The following is a 5236-nucleotide window of genomic DNA, read 5'->3' on the forward strand; positions in this document are numbered from 1 at the left end:
ATATATATGGAGTTCCCTAGTTATTCTTTGCTATGGGCAACAAAAAGCAAATAACACAACCACGATTCACAAGCAAGTACTAATGATATATATAGTATCTAACCGGCTGCAACATATTCTTTAGATAAAATATTAAGGCCAACGGAGCGACAATCCTGTTTTAATGGTCACGCAAATTGTGCCTCTTCTTCTATCTCCCTCCAGAGCCCCCGACTCCGCAGAATCACGTTTTATTGAGCTAATTAACCCATTATTATTTCGCGTGCTGATGCTTCGTATTAATCGAACAGGATTTACTTGGCGGGCCTACGGTCGAAATGGTCAATCGTTGACTAACCCGATTCGTGCAGCAGGACGCTATTTTGTGTATTCGTCGTGTATGTGTGTGTAGCGTTTAATGCTCGGCATTTTAAAGTATCGCAAACAAAAATCATACTGAGCGCGTTGTAGTGCCCGTCGATATAAGGTTCGTTTGTTGTTACGCGCTGCGAAGGAGGCAACCTTCGTCGTTGAACGACATGTTGGCAAAATGAGGCAGTCGTTGGCCTAGAGTCAGATTGGGAGATCTTCCCTCGTATCACTGGTGCGCAATGACGAATCTGCAGTGTCTATATGCTGAAAAATATACAAGTTAATACTGAAAAATACTACAGTAAGTGATAACGACACAAGAACTATTACGCAATATGTGTATGTTTTTCCATTAACGATACGCAGGCCGATAAGCGCAAATGAAGTTTATAACTATTGACGCATATTTTCGTTTTTACACAACAAAGATGCTTTCCCATTCCGCCCGTTCAAGCAGACGATACCGGCTTTCGCTTTTAATGATATTACTAGAAGAGAACTGTCGCCCTTGCTGTAAGCTCGGCACCGATATCACAGTTATAGAAAGTGTTTAAATTTCGCGCGTATCTCTTATAGTTTGCAATGTTTCTTCCCGAGAAAGAAACACCCGTATGACATACAAAAGATTTCTGCATCACTTTTGTTCTTTACTCTCTGTTAGTTGTCCACCGGGCACCCTGCTTACAATTAGACTAATAGCTCCACCTCCAAATAGGTTTTTTCCAGCCGTAGCTGCTGAGCTTTCGACCGTTGGTTTTGACCGCTGCCTAAATGTTGCAGCTTTCATCGTTGGCGATCAACTGTCGATGCTTAATGGTAGCCATGTACCCAAGCTAAGTCTCTTAATTCTTAACCATTTTTTCAGTAGTTGTTTTGGCTTACTGTCGTTTATCTAGTCAACGCGTCATTGTGGTAGATCATTTCCTTTTCTTAGCTGCTCCCTTTAAAAAGAAAGGCAGTTACTTGAGCATCTGCGCAGCTATCGATGGCGCTGCCGCCACTACTCGAGCGGATGTTGTGGCTGCCAATGGCGCATCTGGCACTCGCTTTCTAAGTTTGTACCTTTCGACTATTGCTAATTAAACTTTCAGCCCCTTAAAATTACCTATTACTGAAGCTCACACAAAATATCACGATAAATCACGAAGGAACAGATGAAGACGAAGCCGGCAATGATGTATCGATAGCCTCTCGTCTTCGGATACATCTCGAGAATTTGTTCGCTTCCGAGAGTCTGGCGTTCTTTATTCACGTGTTGGACGTTTGTTGTTCGTCTGTAAGGTTAGCCAGTCCACATAAGAGCCCTCATTTATGTAAAAGCGGGGTTAGAGGGGGCTCAGAAACGAAAACGCGAATAAGCACCCTCACAGAAACAGTTATCAACTTTATTGATAAAACTGGCAGTTTGAGTGTTCTTTTTTATTGTCGAACCTTCAGATACACTATAGCTACACATGCACAACCAGACGAAACAACATCACTAATGATGTGGTTTTAATCGAGGACAGCAGATTGTTCTAAGTGTAAAAATTAGATTAGAAAAAAGTGACCCTAATAGTCAGCTATTAGAAATAGATAACGGGCAGTCCAAGTAAATTTACGCTTATTTCAAATGGATAACTCTGATAAAGGCGTTGTTTTGGGTGGTACAGAATGAATACGGACATCTCGAATCGTAAATTCCCTACCTCAAAATACATGAGTTTTAACATGCCTTCAACTACGCAGTTTTTGTTTATCAATAAAGCGATGGTGCTGATGATGAATGCTATTAATATGAACCTCAAACAGTTTCCGTGTGTTTTTCTTAAACTACATATTTTCAGACCTCTTTTTGCATGTTGTTATGGTACTTCCGTTTCTGTTCTGTCGTTTTCGTTTTCGGCAGCCGTCATGGCTAAACTAGATCGTATGTAGTGTTCCTTTAGAACGAACGAAAAACTCTTTTTTTAGATGTTAAAATAAGTAATGGTTAGTAACAAGCCCCCACATGTATTACGCAGCGGCGTTCACAGCGGCAAACTTAAACGCGATTCCGTGTCCCGTTCCTGAATTCAATGCTGTCTTCTCATAAAATCAAAATTTTCATATCCATCATCACTGTCAGTCTACGTATACTTAAACTGCCGCATTGACTTACAAGCGGCTGACAGTTACGACTGAACATTTACGACAGGTAGTCACATATAGAAATGCGAGAAAATACAAGAAAAGCTAACTACCTCATTCGGGCCAGATATCAATTGGCAGTCTGGACTAGCGAGCGTATTCATGACCCTTTTCCATTGCGTAGTTTGCTTAGGCATGTTTGCTGAAACCGCATTTCCCTTGGTCCGACACCCGTGACCACACGGTCCCGTATTGTAGAACCGAACAGCTCCGATCCGCTTCATGTAAAAACAACGGCTGGCTCTCTCCTAACCGCGGAAGCTATCTATACATTGTCATTTTTATTCTGGATAGTCTGCCGTCCGACAAGCCAACAGCTCGCATTGTACTCGCTGGTAACTAAATTGTACTGATAAATGGTTTTTCATCTTAATCAACAAAACACATACCTTTCTTCTTGTTTCCTTGAAAATCCCTTTTTGTTGGTAGAATTATATTTATTTATGCGTGTCAGCGTGCATCCATGGGGCTGCCGGGGGGCGCATCCCTTTCTCCGAATCTCTAACTCTGAAACTGTAGTACTTTTCGAGAGTCTGCCCGCACACTATTGGCTCTTGTGTTGAAATCGCCCCCCTAACGCTAAAAGCCGCAGTCTCTAAGTGCACAAAACGTGTTCCGTTACAGGGACTTTCGGGGAAAAGAGTGTGGATTCGATCGGTGAGGTGTAGTCAGGGTAAAGCACAGTACTAACGGCGCGACTTACATTAGATTCTTCACTTTGAATTCACTGGAGCACGGGCACGCCGAATACTCACAAAGATTTTTATATTGAGTTGAGAGAAATTGAGACAGAGAAATGCGTTTAGCAGTTAGTCCGTTAGGAAGAAAGAATGGGTAGCGTACGATTATAAGCCTAAAGATGCCTAATCACGTGTTTCTGTTAGCTGCTTATCGGTGTAAAATACATACACTGAGTAAAAGCGATAGACAAACCTGTAATCATTTAACATTTTCTTAATATATATTAAGTTACAACTAAAGCCTCTATTATCTAATTAAAAATTTTGAAAGGCTTAGAGCGTATTGAAGAATAAAGACCTGACTTAATATTTGATAGTCTCCATAGTGGCTCTAATATTTGTGCTTGTAATTAATTTGTAATATAATAAGTGTTTAGCCAATTCTAAACGAAGCAGTGTACGTTAGTCCTTAACTTTACAGAGCCAAATGATAATAGATTGGTTACGCGGATGAATCAGAAGTTTTTTTGAAGGCATCCATAGAAGGTCCATTTAACCGCCCAACTGGATCCCAGTAAAGCGACTCAAACACTAGACACGCGGCCTACCTTAAAAAACCTGTTCCAGCGACCAGTTCAGTTGTGTGCTCTTATCGGCACACGACAGTACTGTACTGTGCTTCAACAAACTATTGAAAATTGCCGATGCAACGAAACTATAACAAGACCCTGGCGAATAAACTCAAAGAAGACCCCCCCCCCCCCCTTTTCAACTGGAAGGAAAAAAATATTAATCTATTGGAGTAACTTTTCGTGCTATGAAATGCTATTTCAGAACGATCCATGTGAAACCGCAATGTTTTTTTTTCTACTATGCTGTACAGTCGGGCATTGAAGGGCGTTCAGCCTCACATCCGGTGCCATCGTTAGGACGTTCGCCAGACGGTTCCGTTTTCAGGCAAAAAATGCCAACGCGTATAAACCAGTCTATCTTTACAATAGAGTGCGTACGTTGTTCCATTTTGTGGTAGAATCATGGAATTCTCTGCCCTCCATAAGACTAAATGATGGCAAATGTGGGTAATAAGTTTTGTAGCTGGTCATGCGTGGCGTTCGTTAATTATGAGACCTTTGCAAACAATGTTGCCACTAGTTTTTGTCGTCATAGGGCCGGTCGCTTTTCTATTGGCTTTTTTTTTCTCTATTTTGTTAAATATGTGCGGCGTACCGAGAATAATGGAATTTGTCGTGCTTTTTCTCTTTTTTGAGATTTTCCATTTTTAGTGCGAAGACGGCTATCGAAAAATCATATTAAACTATGGTAGCTTTGATATAAGATATGCATATTGTCAGAATGCTCCTTGGGGTCTGTGCCTCCTACTGGCGAAAATCAATTGGCAAAGCGGGTAGGGATAACTCATTTTTATCGTAAATATCGATTTTGACTGTGATATTACTATATATTGAGATGCTGGTATTTGCGACATGAAGTAAATAGACGATCCATCGCATCTACGCACTGGTTTTATCTAGAAGAAGCTTTGGAGGAGCTTAATGCGTTGTGTTGGTAATTCTCAAGATGGAAGCAATAGGGTATCAGGGAAACTTACACGATCTACGGACTCTGTCTGAGGAATGGCATGAGGTAGTTAGGAAAGAAGGGCAAGATGCAAGCGAAATTATGCAATAATGAAGTTTTTTTTCGGCATTCGTCCTTCATGAAAAAGCACCCACCGTAACTGCATCTGAAGCGTTGGAGTTGCAGTGAAGGCTAATTCTTTGACCCAAAGATGCCACAAATGTTGTTCCTTTTTTATCGCTGAATGAACAGTTTCAGGGACTGAACATTTTTTGATGCCCAAGTTACAGAACTTCAAACTAATAGATCATCACTTTATGTAACTATAATGCAAAAACCTTCCACCACAAGTGGTAGCGCCATAAGTCTTCATCAGTTTACCGCGAGACATTACCGGTTTTTGCGGACTCAGTGACATGACATGCACGAAACTTCGAAGTAAATTGCAATAATTGCCA

This window comes from Varroa destructor, unplaced genomic scaffold, assembly GCF_002443255.2.
Source record: "Varroa destructor unplaced genomic scaffold, Vdes_3.0 BEIS01000002.1, whole genome shotgun sequence".
NCBI classification, from domain to species: Eukaryota; Metazoa; Arthropoda; class Arachnida; order Mesostigmata; family Varroidae; genus Varroa; species Varroa destructor.